Source organism: Prionailurus bengalensis, chromosome C2 (assembly GCF_016509475.1).
Source record: "Prionailurus bengalensis isolate Pbe53 chromosome C2, Fcat_Pben_1.1_paternal_pri, whole genome shotgun sequence".
Taxonomy (NCBI): Eukaryota; Metazoa; Chordata; class Mammalia; order Carnivora; family Felidae; genus Prionailurus; species Prionailurus bengalensis.
The window spans coordinates 134,320,895-134,335,158 of NC_057350.1; the positions used below are offsets into that span (position 1 = coordinate 134,320,895).

The 14,264-nt window shown below is 43.2% G+C and overlaps 1 long non-coding RNA gene across 1 annotated transcript; it reads right to left on the bottom strand.

The window, feature by feature from the left end:
• Positions 1 to 615: 615 nt before the first annotated feature.
• LOC122492023 lies at positions 616 to 1,548 on the bottom strand. Its single transcript, XR_006299518.1, has 2 exons — positions 1,158 to 1,548; positions 616 to 900 (listed from the first exon to the last, which is right to left on the bottom strand). It is a non-coding gene; the product is annotated as an uncharacterized LOC122492023 (long non-coding RNA).
• Between the last annotated feature and the right edge of the window lie 12,716 nt (positions 1,549 to 14,264).

Below are 14,264 nucleotides of genomic sequence, written 5' to 3' on the forward strand. Positions count from 1 at the left end.
TTTCTAAATCACAACTATTACCTTCAGGTTGCTTGTTCATGATGAATCTGGAGCTTGATGGTTACAAATCTTGTCCCACTATATCCTTCCTGCTAATTGGGACAGCTTCTGGCGCTGTGGATAGAAGTGCTTGGAATGCCTTCTCTCTCAGATGAGAGAAACCCAAGCAGTGGAAGAATTTGCTTCAAGAAATGCTTTTTTAAAAACCTCATTTTTTGGCTAAGTGGTAAAAAAACACAGTGATGACTCATCAGTTGAAATCAGATCCTTCATCCCAAAAAAGTGTTTTTATAAGAAGTGGGTGTTTTTTTTTTTCTTTCCCCAAAGGCAGTCTGCATAATATTTGGTGCTTCTCTTTTCTGAGTCATACATTCCATCTCAGTGGAAAGTGACAGTTTCAGACTTGAGCCAATAACATTTTATTTTCAGAGCTGTGCACGACGCCCCCTTATCCAGGGATCTGCTTTTGCCTTCATCCCTGAGAGGAGTTCAGGCACGGACCATTCCACACCGACAGTCTCCCTTTCCCCCCTTCCCTTGGCCAGTTATTAACCTGTTTTTCTAAAGACCCTGGAGCAGAATAAATGTCTAGAGAGAGCATTCAGAAACAGCACCTAGTTGTAAATAAGCATGGCAAGTTTATTGTCTTTCTAGAGGCAACCACAGTCAAACACCGTCAATCTCTGTCTCACAATCCTGGGTCTCCACGCAGGAGCCTTTATTCACAACCTCCCCCACCCCCACCCCGAAAACATTTTCTTTCTGTTGTTTCTTTCTTGTGACTCTGCAACTCTGTGTCGTTACTGAAAGAAAGTGATGTGATTCATTTCTGATCCATGAAAGCAAACATCCCATCCTGTTCAGTTTGTCTTCTTGGAAGCCTCCACAAATACCCCCTTGCTAGAAAACAAAAATGTAAAACTTGTATCCATTTCTGTTCCAGAATGAAAGACACAGGAAACTTATGAGTCTGGAGCTAAGGCCTGAGCTTCACAAATTAAGAAGGTATTTAAGAGAGCTTCAATGAGAACATTAAGACTAGGAAACCCGAGGGGAAAGAGTTAAAAGAACCAGCAGGGATTGGGAACAGCAGCATCCAACAGCTGCCTGGGTGGCAAGTGGGACTGGACTTAGGGTGACCGACTGTCCCAGTTTACCTGGACTGAGGGGGTTCCTGGGATGTGGGACTTTCAGTTTTTTTAATCCAGGAAGTTCTGGGAATACCGGGACAAGTTTGCCACCCTGACTGGAGCTCTCTTTCCTAATCAGAAGCCACCCCCACTGTTGTGCCGCAAAGAGCCAGGTTCTGCTCTGGAAAGGTAGGAAGGGGCAACGATGATCCCAGGCCAGGAACTGGAAGGGAAAGAACAAAGCCAGAGGCAGAGACTGACATTTAGACTTCCAGGTTCAGTGTGCTAAGTAAGGGATGTTTGGGATAAGAAAGGGGCAGTGGTGGGGCGCCTGGGTGGCTCAGTCAGTTGAGCATCCGACTCTAGATTTTGACTCGGATCGTGGTCTCATGGTTTGTGAGTCTGAGCCCTGCATTGGGCTCCATACTGCCAGTGGGATTCTCTCTCTCTTCCTCCCTCTGCCCCTCCCCAGTGCTCTCTCTCTCTCTCTGTGTCTCTCTGTGTCTCTCTCTGTCTCTCTGTCTCTCTCAAAGTAAATAAACAAACTTAAAAAATTAAACAACACAAAAAAGGTGCAGTGATGAGAGTGAACAATCCTGTTAATGGCTCAAAAGCACCGGGCAGAACTCCACCCTGTAAGGAGAGGATCACTCAATTAGGTAAAATGAACAGATTCCACCTGAGCTTTTAAACTCCCTTCCACGCAGCCTTCCAAGAGTCCTTGTGAGTTAGGGGTAGGCTGGGGCTCTAGCCAAATCCCAGGGCTCCGCTCTTGTTCCTCCCACATGCTGTGGACCCTCCCTCTCCATCCATCCCCAGAGGTTGTGCATTCGTTATTCAAAGCTCCCTTTCTTGTGCTCACAGGCCCTCTGCACCCCACACGGCTGGAAGCCAGGAGCGTAACCCAGCTGGGCCCCCCTGCACTGAAGGAACTGGAGAGGCAGTTAATATCATCAATAATATGGAGTCTCCTCCTTGGTCACTTCTCTCTTCAAGAAAAACAATATCAAAAAGTCAGAAATAAAGCAAAGTAGATACATGACCCCTAGTGTCAAGCCTACCTTGGGGTCCTTCAACTTTCTAGTCAAACTTTGTTTGCCTTGCTATTTAGTCTTGAGTCAATATTTTATGACTCTCCAAGGTTAGCTATTAATTTGTTGAAAATCATTAAGGTACAAATGGTTTTTATCCAATAGTGATACAAACGATTGTTTTCCCGTAGAGAGAAAAGTGGCATCTGTTTGATAGAAACTATAATTCTAACGGTTATGGTTTTATTGCCTTGAAAAAAATAACTAGTTTGTTTCTAACTTAGTGAACTTATTCCATATTTTTTCTTGTACTTCCATATATACGTTATCTTGTACATCTTATACACCTGGTTCCTTATTAACGAGTTAAGATAAAACTGTGAGGGGCACCTGGGTGGCTCAGTCAGTTGGGCATCTGACTTCAACTTAGGTCATGATCTCGTGGTTCATGGGTTTGGGCCATGCATTGGGCTCTGTGCTGGCAGCTCAGAGCCTGGAGCCTGATTTGGATTCTCTGTCTCCTTCTCTCTCTGCCCCTCTCCCACTTGTGCTCTGTCTCTCTCTCTCTCTCTCAAAAATAGATAAACATTGGGGCGCCTGGGTGGCGCAGTCGGTTAAGCGTCTGACTTCAGCCAGGTCACGATCTCGCGGTCCGTGAGTTCGAGCCCCGCGTCAGGCTCTGGGCTGATGGCTCGGAACCTGGAGCCTGTTTCCGATTCTGTGTCTCCCTCTCTCTCTGCCCCTCCCCCGTTCATGCTCTGTCTCACTCTGTCCCAAAAATAAATAAAAAACGTTGAAAAAAAATAGATAAACATTTTAAAAAAACATTATGTAGGTATTTATCCAAGGGACACAGGTATGCTGTTTCTAAGGGACACGTGCACCCCCATGTTTATAGCAGCACTATCAACAGTAGCCAAAGTATGGAAAGAGCCCAAACATCCATCACTGGATGAATGGATAAAGAAGATGTTGTGTATGTATATATATATATATACACACACACACACACACACACACACACACACACATACACACACACAATGGTGTATTACTCAGCAATGAAAAAGAATGAAATCTTGCCATTTGCAACTACGTGGATGGAACTGGAGGGTATTATGCTAAGCGAAATTAGAGAAAGACAAATATCACATGACTTCACTCATATGAGGACTTTAGGAGACAAAACATATGAACATAAGGGAAGGGAAGCAAAAATAATATAAAAATAGGGAGGGGGACAAAACGTAAGAGACTCTTGAATATGAAGAACAAAGGGTTGCTGGAGGGATGGTGGGAGGGGGGGATGGGCTAAATGGGTAAGGGGTACTAAGCAATCTACTGAAATCATTGTTGCACTATATGCTAACTAATTTGGATGTAAATTAAAAAAATAAAATTAAAAAAAAGAACATGCATAGCAATGAATTTCTTTGAGAAAGTGCTACCAAAATTACAAGCTGACAGGCTAATCAGGGTGGCTTAAAGCACAAGTTCTATTTTCTGTTTTCATCTTTTTTTTTTTTTTTTTTTTTAGCATGTCTTGTTTTAAGCAATATGGTTCTTAGGTAATTTGACTGAAAGGCTTTCCTTTCCAACATAAAACTAGAAGAGGAAATTCAAATTAAAAATTATTTCCTTTCTTTGAAAAAGAAAAAAAAGCATCACCATATCACTTGGACACAGCAATTCCACTTCTAGAAGTTTATCCTAATAAAATATGTGCCAAAACGTAAAATAAATAAATAAATAAATACGAACACATAAAAAAACATTATGTACTCATAATGTATTTTTATGGGAATTATGGTTTTTTTAAAGCATTTTAATAATTATGCCCTGGGAAGTTATCCCCACAGCACCTCTATTTTTGGTTCTCCTTGGACCCACAAAAATACAGTCTTAAGTCATGAGTCCTCTTCATCTTTCTGTTCTTCAATCACTAATGACACCCTGGGCCTCCCTCAGGGTTGCGGTAAGGGGCACCTTCAGGTTAAAAAAAAATTTTTTTTTAAAGGAATTATTCAGTTGCAGAGTTATAGATAATAGGAAAATCAGGATGCTAAGATGTCCAGCAATGGAAAATAAAAAATTGTGATACATCAACATTAAATATTATGCAGCTATTAAGTATAATCATTGTCAAGACTATTGCAGCAACATGGAAAATGCTGAGGTGAGCTTGTGAGAAGACAGTATTTAAGATAGGAACTGGAAGTTAAGACAAACATGAAAATATCTGTGAGGAGGTGCTCGTAGGAAGATTTCTCATCCCCGCCCCCAAATTTTATGTAAGATGTTTTTTGTCCTTTCAATGAAAAAAAAATTCTTTTTTAAGAAAATTTAAAACCCAAGCAACCAGGACATCATTATTATGTGATATTATTGATGTCATTAACACCAACATGGTCATAAAACTATCATTAGGAGATTTCACTGAATAACTCTCCTGAAATCTCCCCAAACTTGCCCATTCTACCACTCTTTCACCTCTGAATGCTTAGGAGCTCTAAGGTCACTTTCAACTCAATCATGCTGTGTGACCAGAACTGGTCACACAGCATGATTGAGTTGAAAGTGACCTTAGAGGCAAAGCTCTAAGGAAAGGCAAAGCTCTAAGAATTAGAGCTTGGTGGGTAGGAATCGGGAGAGGTGAGCTTCCAAAGGTTTATGAAAACAAATGAGACCTCAACTCTCAGCCTCACGGACAGGGATGTTAGCAGCTCTGCCCACAGACTCTCAGGTCCCCTTTGGGGGCAGTCATGTTCCAGCCCCATATCTACACTTACAGCACTGTTCTTGGTGCCCAAAACTCTACCCAACTCACCCAAATTCAATTTTAGGTCAGAGCTGCTGAACATGCACCCTCTAGACCCCAAACTGGGACCCAGGACCAATATCCCTTTTGCCCACCCTGCCTTCCCACAGCTTGGAACATCTATGCCTGGCCACGGAGAGCCCTTCCTGACCATAGATGTGGCATCTGGTTGTCCTTCTGAGGACAGACCTTTCCCTCCCCACCCTCTTGGAGAAAACCACAAAAACAAGACAGGAGCCAGCTGTGTTCCAAGGGGAATATTTTCACCCTACTCCCACTTCATTAAGCTCTTTGGCCCAGGACACAGGCAATGGGACATTTATGAGGCTTCCCAGAGGTACCCATGCAACAGGCCTAACTACCTGCCAGCTCCGACCTCACTTGAAGTTGCTTTTGGTTCTCCGGCAGCTGATGTTTTAAAGCTGGCTCATCTTCTAAGTGCATGTATTTACAAACAGACTGTACTGATGTTCCTTAAAAAACTCCCTCCTTCTGAGTCCTTGACTCAGTCTGTGTTCATTGAGTCAGAGTCATATTTTGTTTGATATGTTGGTGCAATCTTAGCTGTTTTTCAAGCACAGATCCCAAGCATCAGCTTCTGATGGGCAGGGACATAGTTTACATTTCTTGATAGCCCAGGAGTGAACACAGAGCCCTACAAAGAATAAATATCTCTTGGAAAATTGGAAACCACTCAAATGTTCATCAATAGGGAATGGATAAACCGATTATGGTTTCTTTATACAACAAAATGTTATTCAGCTATAGAAAGATGCACTGACACATGAAACAACATGGACAAATCTCAAAAGCATGGCATTGAGCAAAAGAAACACACACAAAAGAGCATATATGGTATGATTCCATTTCCATGAAACTCTGGAACCAGCAATGCTACTCTGTGATAGAGGTCTATTATAGACTGAATGTTTGTGTGTCCCCCCCACCCCAAATTCCTGTGTTGAAGCCTTAATTCCCAGTGTGGCTATATTTGGAGATGGGGCCTCTAAGAAAGCAATCAAGGTTAAATGAGGCTGTAATGGAGAGGCCCTGATCCAATTAGATTAGTGTCTTTCTTTTTGTTTTTAATGTTTATTTATTTTTGAGAGAGACAGAGTGTTAGCGGGGAAAGAGCAGAGAGAGAGGGAGACACAGAATCTGAAACAGGCTCCAGGCTCTGAGCTGTCAGCACAGAGCCTGACATGGAGCCAGAATCCACAGACCATGAGATCATGACCTGAGCTGAAGTCGGATGCCCAACCAACTGAGCCACCCAGGCGCCCCAAGATTAGTGTCTTTTTAAGAAGGGAAACCACAGTGCTCACATACATACAAAGAACAGGTCATGTGAGGACACAGTGGGAAGGTGGCAATCTACAAACCAGGAAGAGGGCTGTCACCAGAAACTGAATTGGCCAGAACCTTGATCTTGGACTTTGAGGCTCCAGAACTGTGAGAAAATTAATTTCTGTTGTTTAAGCCACCCAGTCTATTGTATTTTATTATGGCAGCCCTATGACAAGATGAAAATACTGGTTACCTCTGGGGAAGTTGGTATTGACTGGAAAAGGACACAAGGGAATTTTCTAGGGTGAAGGAAATGCACATCTTGATAGGGTGGTGGTCACATGGATACTTACATATGTATATGCAAAAAAGCATCGAGCTATACACTTAAGATATGTGTATTTTACTACATGTAGATTGTAACTCAATAAAGAAATGAAAAAAAAATTGGTAAGAACGGTTATCCCTTCACTATAACTCACACCCTCTAACTGATCAACTTGGGATATAGGTTTATCAAACACCCACTATGGCAGATTCTTGCAGTAACCACAGATATAATGACAGAGAGCGGGAAAAGGGAGCTTGGGCCCTAGATCTCAGGGAGTATTTTCAACTCCAAAAGCAATATCTGGAAGTCCTCAAGTCACAGCCACTGTGGCAAGTTGTACCAAATGCTAACAGCTCATTAAGAGACTTTTGACACTCTGGAAGTCACATTAATTCCTTCATGCTTCTACTGAGGCAGCTGTTGTCTGCTCCCTTCAAGAACCAGGCAGACCCCTGATCTGTTCATCTGCTGGAAAATACCACCAGGAAAAACAAAAGAGAAATGGGAAAGCTGGTGTAGAAAGTCTTGGTGAGATATTAAACTGTGAAATTCAGACCTTAAACACTCCCTCTACTCAAGCAAAAGAATCTGCAAAAGTATTTACGCCCACATTTCAGCAGTTGACTTTTCTGTAGAGTACAGTATTAATGGAGTTGTTAGCAACTTGGGGCAAAAATGAGAAATTCTTCCCTAGGTGTTCCCACTCCTTTCTTTCCAGAACTTTGGCCATGCCAGTGAAACGCAGTGAGATACCACTGAAGAAGCATTGTAAACGAGGGGCAAGATTGACATATTGCCTCCCAGGGAGAAATGTGCCATTTCCTTTCCAGGCTCTCTGCAATTACAAAAAAAAAAAAGTTGTTTTCGTAAAGTCACTGACATTCTAGAAAATGTGTTCCACTGCTTGTCCCTTCTATGTTCTTAAGAGAACATCGTTGGTTGATCACAGCACTGTTAATCATGGAGTCCAGTTTCAGAGGTAGAGACGTGCTTGAGCCAAATGGTGCTGGCTCATGACAGCCAGTTGTTAAATGTCAGGAATCTTGCTAGCTGGTTGCTAAACATGCTCATTATTAAAAATTAAATTATATAAATTTATACTTACATGAACATTAAAAAAAAGGTAATGGGGTGCTCAAAATTCATCACTTCCTAATTATTTGACTACATTTTATTATTATTATCTATGTACCTAAGTTTACTTACATATATGGTGTCTGGAAACACTACACAATGATGTGCTGTAAAACAGTCTCAGGAACCGGCCCTGAGGTAAAATCTCTGCCATTTTATTGTCAGTCTTGTCCATAATGGCGCCCCTGGCGAAAGCCGCAGAAGGCAATTTGTTGGGGTAGAATGAAAGTGGAAGGGTTGCCTTTGGGCTGGGGTGGCAGGCAGGGTGGGCTAAATAATTTGCAGGACCCAGTGTAAAATGAAAATATGGGGTGGTTTGCTCAAAAATTATTAAAGATTTCAAAACGGCAACAGCAGAACACTAAACTAAGCATGGGCCCTTGTGATCACAGCGCCCCTTGTGAATGCCCACAAAACCAACTCTGGTAGCAGGTCACCATTTGCCTGTGGGAATCTTGTATTATCTGAGTGTTTGTAACGCAGGGGCTGCCCACTTGATTTTCAAGGACAAAGTTTCCAGGCAAAAGTCTTGAAAGCCCATGCCCTAACTTTGGAGGAGAGCCATGGTCCTGGAGGGGCCAATAGAATAGATCTCAGGGTTTGAGGAGGTTCCACTTCCCTGAAGCCCCAAAGGTTCCAGAGCCCTGGGCCCCTACTGGAATCTGGAGTGGATACAGAGATGTCCCGGGGAGATAGGGACAGAGGTGAAGGTGGAGAACCTTGCCCTTGGCAGTCCCTCTAGAAAGGAGGTCACAGCTGAGCAGATAAACACCCACAGGAAGACCCAGCCCTGCTCTGCCTCAGAACAAGTCCCAACTGTCTCAGGTCTGACTCTTCCTCTTTGGCCAAGTCACCCCTTTCTACTCTCTGATGTGATGCTGCCTTGAGAAGAAGCCAAACCAACAGAATGACCAACTTATCCCTGGGATTTCCTAGTTTTAGCAATGAAAGCCCCATGGCTTGGGAAACTTAGAACTGAGATGGTTGGTCACTCTGCAAACCAATGTCACAGCAGGAGGCCCCATTCTGAAAAGGCTTAAGTCCTTCCTGTGGGCAGACATCTTCCAAGACTAACTGGCTAAGTTCCAATAATTTGATGCAACAGATCAACTCCTGGTTTACTATCTCCAGGTACATTTTCCCTCATTGTTCACCAGGATCTTCCATCATTCACAGCCAGATATAGCAAGGGCATCCTACTAACTATGGCTATGATCGATGATTGGTAGCAGCTACCCTGGGTTTTTCCCACCTGAAACAACCCCACCCACGCCCTGGGCAGTGGTCCTCATCTCTGGATACACGTGAGAATCCCCTGGGGGACTGGGTTTCAATGTTGTTCAAAGCTCCCAGTCATTCTGATGCACAGCCAGAGTTAAGATTCACTGCCCTAAGGACCTGAAACACTGGGCACTCGAATGTCTCTATGTCCAAAATACAGTTTTCTGAGGAAAACCTTGCTTCTATCCATGGTCCACTCCAGCCCACCTCCCTGTGAGTGTGGAGTGGATCTCCACAGGCATAAGTCCCAGTGTGAACCATAACAATTTTTTTCAAACCAAAGATAATATAACCCTTATATTACATTTTCTTGATTGTCAAAACATTTGATACTACTCGTAACTGACCAACATGCACATTTTTTTCTCTAGGTACGTGCCGTTTAAAGATTAAAACCCTGAAAAAAAAATAATAAAGATTAAAATCCTGGATCCCAGGTTTCATAGACAATGACCAGGGGAATCTATTGATTATACGGTTGGAATGTTCTTATTCTATGAATATTGTGATTCTGATGACTAGTCGTATTTCCTTCTTTACATTGACTGCTAGGAAGATCAGAGTGGCTCACTTTTAGCAATTGCATAGACTTCATGATCTACGCTTCATATGCTAATTTTACTTCTGGTGTCATCTTACTCCCTAAGCTGACTTTCCCTTTGACCCAGCGTCCTTAGCTATTTATTCTGTTCAATAAAATTGAATGTACACACAAGCTGCCACAAACCCTTTCAGAAGAAAGTCCTAAAATACAAACAAATAAAATGCAGATGGTAATTGCTATTTTTAGGAAGAAGCAGAGCATAAAAATGTTGTACAGACTCTACAAAGCAGTTCATGCTGATTCTTGTGATGCAAAGCTTCCAATTTTTAATCCAAAGCTACCTTTTCAGGATGCATGCTTTCCCCCACAACTCATACAGAAAAAGGACTGATGCCCAAATACCCAATCCAAGAAATGTCCTTTGGCCTTTCTCTGACATTGTCTTCTGGTCTCTCCAAGAGGCCCAGTAAGGAGCAGAGGATTGCCTTCAAAGCACACTTATCTTCCCCAATCAAGGACACAATTATGTAGATTGGTTACAAGCTCAACTATGCACTTTGTGAGAGTGATTTCACTGCTGGGTTGGAGAGCTACCACAGTCAGTTCTTCTAATTAATTTATTTGATTTATTTACAGAGTTGTGAGAGAGTCTTAAAATCAATATGCAAATATAATTTAAAATGCAGACCAATATTTTGAGCCAAGAGCATGGGCATTTTTAATGGGAATGCAGGGTAGTTTTATGCCTGAAGCTATGGCTTTTTGTGGCTGGTGACTTGGTTCTCCATGGGGTTGTATTTGCAGATGCTAGGAATTTGGTTTCCAAGAACTCTTTTGTTCGGAAAGCAGGGACGCTGTGTGGGTTAAGATTTATTCACTTTCCTCCAGCTGCATGACAATTCAGAGGTTCTATATAAATGGCTCAAGTAAAATCTCCATTTTATAATGCATGTCCAGTTTCCATCAGAGAACGTTAGCAGTGAGAATTCTCTGGGAACATCTCATCCTTTCCTTCTGTGAATATATGGAAGCATTTCTAGGACTACATAGACAATGAGTTGCAGAATTTGGACTGGGATCCAATGTCCACCACACTTGTGAGCAACCCCAGATGAGGTGCATAAACTTCAATTCTAGCCTCTAAGACAATCTCTCAGAAATTTCCTCCAGACTTACCTCCAACTTACTCAGTATACTCACAATGTCCTTATTTAAGAATTGCAGGGCGCCTGGGTGGCTCAGTCGGTTAAGCGTCCGACTTCAACTCAGGTCATGATCTCGCGGTCCGTGAGTTCAAGCCCCGTGTCGGGCTCTGGGCTGATGGCTCAGAGCCTAGAGCCTGCTTCGGATTCTGTGTCTCCCTCTCTCTCTGCCCCTCCCCCGTTCATGCTCTGTCTCTCTCTGTCTCAAAAATAAATAAACGTTAAAAAATTAAAAAAAATAAAAAAAGAATTGCAGAATTACCTGGGGGGTGGGGGAGGGGTCTATGCCCCAAACTGTCTAGATACATAGCCTTCTGAACATGAGTCCTACTGGAAGGCTCCAGCAGGCCATGAGAGTTCTCTGTTCAGGGAACCAGCCCTGCCTCCTCTCTAAAGTCAGGGAGGGCCTACATTTCTGCCTGCTCCACTCTTGCTGATTGGCAAACCGCTGTTGTCAAGAGTCATCTCCAGCCTATACACTTTCTCTCAAGGATCATCTCATGTTTGTAAAGAGATCACAAAAGATTTTCAAAAGCCTCCTTTAGAGACAGTCCCACTCTTGTGAATTGGGACACTGTGCAAAGGACATCCAAGGAGCAAATCCCAGTTCCCCATCTTCGGGACCATTGACCTCTTTATCTTCCTATACCTGAATGTCCTATAGCACCCGCCCTTCCCCTTCCAGGTGCTGCCCAGTGTAAGGAGAGTTGGATGCTGAACCAGAAGCATCCAGCATCTGGATCATGTCAGACCTTTGCATATCAGACTATATGTATTTTCTAGTCTTTCCTAGGGACTAAGATTGGGTTGCTCACAAATTCATCTCCTCTCTATCCTTTTGGATTTTACACTGTCAATGTTCACAGATTAGCTATTTCCAATGCCTTCCCATCTCAAATGGCAGATAAAAGTGGAAGAACTCAGGTTCAGCCAAACTGTGGAGAAATCACGAGCTGTGGACATGTGACCCATTGTTTGGGTGTCCAAGATTGTAGTAACGCTGGCTAGGGTTTATTTCACACATCTACCCTGCTGTGCCCAGCTCTGATCCGGTCTACGGAAGGGAGGCAGAAGCTTTAAAAAATGAAGATAAACAATGAGGTCACAGGCCAGAACAGCCAAGTCCTCCTGGACTCAGCCACAAAACAAAACAAAACAAAACAAAACACAGAAAAAAACAAAACCACAACAGTCTTTAGATCACTATGAGTCAAAGAATCATGTCTGCTGGGTCAACTAGGCTGGGACTCACCAATTGGGAGACTAATGGCTAAGAGTAATGGCTTAGAATTGAAGAATATATATGTATTTCCTGGTGATTCTGCCCTTCTGGTTGACCACTGACCCCTGACTGAATAGGTACTCTGCCATTCCCCACAACCAGTGACCTCTCCCTCCCTCTGTGTTGCAGAAAATGCCAGATGGTGGCTAATTCCCTAGTCTCTGCTTCCACAAATACTGCCATTGCAAGCTTCTTCTGACAATCTCTGTTCTGTGTGCAGGTGGAAGGTTGGGCAGGCAGCCCTGTCTCAGCTATGGAGTGGGTTGACTGGCTGTGCAGACTAGCAGATGCCAGACAAATAGCCCAGTAGGCTCAGCTATTTTTTCACGAGAAGAAAAATGCCAGCACAGTGACAAGAAATCATGGAGAACTCCACCAGCCATGACAAATGGTTGTCCTTGGACATCTGATAAACCTCGAGGCAGGAGGGAGGTGAGCTCACTAGACAGACACAGAGGTGCCTTGCCACGCACACGTCAGGGCAGACTTCTCAGCATCTCTTGACTGTCCCGGGATGCCTGAGATTGTACATGAGATAAAGATACATTTTCCTGGGCTCATACCCAACAGGTGGAGTTTTGCACATCTTCCATCAGAGAGGTTGCAAATTGGCAGTCTGTGGGCTGAAGTTGGCCTGCCAACATGTTTTCTTTGGCCTTAACGGTGTATTTTAAAATGTTTGAATTCGTTGCCAACTTTTACTAATTGGGGATTTCACATTTTTAAAAATATGAATTTCCCACTTTTCTTGAAAGATCAGGAGATTTGAAAAGGATAGGCCTATTTTTCCTGCATGGCAAAAATTGGCTGTACTGAGCGACAGCTGTTCTTGTCCAACCAGGATAGGAACTTGCCAGCTCCTGCAGTCCCACCTGGCCTATTTCTCTTGCTTTTGTGACCTGCCTGACTTCTGGAGGCATCTGAGTTTACAGCCCCGGCCGTCCTGTCTGTTACAGATCCCCCTCTCCCACTATAGTAGAAACCCAGGCTGAATGTCAATTGCCAGGCTCTGTACCCCTTTGCCTGAGGTTTTTCTTTGGTAGCTACTCCCTCTGTTCCCTAGAAGGTCATAAATTGCCCCTTCCCAACAGTCTCCAACTGATGGAATTTGGTGCATGCAAACCCCAGCTTCCTCCCCCTGTTTGGGATTATTCTGAGACACATGTTGTACCCTGGGTCCCAGAGGTCCCCAAGGATATTAAGCTCTAGTTACGCACCGTGGTAACTGTGGGATGACATACCCTTTAAAGGCCACCTGACTTTTCCTGTCTCTCTTCTCTCCCCACCAGTGTTTTTCCTTTCCTTTCCTTTCCTTTCCTTTCCTTTCCTTTCCTTTCCTTTCCTTTTCTTATCTCACCTGAATAAATTAAGTGTACAGTTTATCATACAATAATGAGAATTTGTAGTAGCTATGCTTTATGCTGTTGTCATGAACACAGAAGTAGCGAATACTGAATCGTTGCTTCTGGGGGTTGGGTTCCTAGGCTTTTGGTCACAATGTTTTCACCAACCAATCAATATATAGCCTTATTTTTTGTGTTTATGTTCAAAGATATGTTATTCAATATATACTACTGATTCATAAACATTGAACTCGTCACTAACGGCACTATAACTCATGACTGAACGAAGCTTATTTAATACATATTTTCTCCACGAAGCACATCACAGCCTTCTTGGGCTTAGGAACACTTGACAGCACTTAAGTAATAGGCTTGGGGGCACCAACGAAAAGCACAAAAACGGGGAAAATGTGGCACAAAATAGAACGTGATAAAGGATACTTGGTTACAATATAGGAGCTGAAACAAGAAGGCAGAGTGTTACCATGTTTGACTTCAGCTGGCAGTGGACATATCAGGTGACCCCATCTTTTTTGTCACACTCTGCATGTCCACAAGTGAATGTGAAAGTGCCACGGATGTTGATTCTGAGGTTACAAATATTATAGTAAGGAGGCAAATTCACAAATATCTGTGAATAACAAGTAATCAGCTATACCCCAGAGTCAGCTTCTGGGGAACCCCAAATAAAGACAGCACCACAGAAACGCTTTCTTCCTCAAATAACTCAGTAGCAACTAAAAACACTGGGAGAAATATTACACTATGGTTTTCAGGGATTGGCCAACAGGCAGCACAGGATCCCCAAGAGAGGGGACCAAACAAGGTGAGTCCTAAGATTTCCCCAGAGTATTGCCTAGAGACTGTTTCAAGGTTGCACT